Source organism: Octopus bimaculoides, chromosome 6 (assembly GCF_046866305.1).
Source record: "Octopus bimaculoides isolate indiv1 chromosome 6, ASM4686630v1, whole genome shotgun sequence".
NCBI classification, from domain to species: Eukaryota; Metazoa; Mollusca; class Cephalopoda; order Octopoda; family Octopodidae; genus Octopus; species Octopus bimaculoides.
Window position 1 is genome coordinate 107,254,755 of NC_142933.1, and position 870 is coordinate 107,255,624.

Here is an 870-nt window from a genome sequence, read left to right on the forward strand (position 1 = left end):
GGAACTTAGTTGCCAACCTAATACATATACGACAGGCTTCATTCAGTTTCCGTCTACCAGATCCTCTTACAAGGATTTGGTCAGCCCGAGGCTATAGTCGAAGACACTTGCCCAAGGGGCCACGCAAAGGGACACAACGAGGAAGCGTATGGTTGAGAAGCAACATATGTGTGTGTGTGTGCTTTTGTGTCTGTGTGTGTGCTTGTGTGCTTTTGTGTGTGTGTGTGTGTGTGTGTGGTTGAAGCTTTGCTGCCGCTAATTACTGCCTCAGCAAACATTGATTGGCTGATAACCATTTAGATAAGCACAATTGAGGTGAAACTCTTAGCCATACCTGCTGGAATTAGGTCCGAGTTCTGAGCGGGAAATCCCAAATTTTCTAGGCAGAGAGTTAATATTTATACAAGTCAACACACACACACACACACACACACACACACACACACACACACACACACACACACACACACACACACACACAAGTATATAGTATACATACGTACATATATACACATAGATACATGCAAGTTCTTGATATTTCTACATCATGGATTCTTAGATAATTGTATGCATGTATGTATGTATGCATATATGTATGTATATATATGTGTGTGTGTGTGCCATTCGTGGCTTTCTTTCCTCAGTCAAATTTCAGAAGTCACGACGATTTCGGGCAGTTACACTATGTATATATATATATATATATATATATATATATATATATATATATATATATATATATATATATATATATATATATATATATATATATATAAGTTCAAAAAAACGAAAAAGACAAAAAACAATAACAAGAAACAACAACGTGAGAACGTGATACAGATAGTGTTACTAGACGCTCGAGATATACAA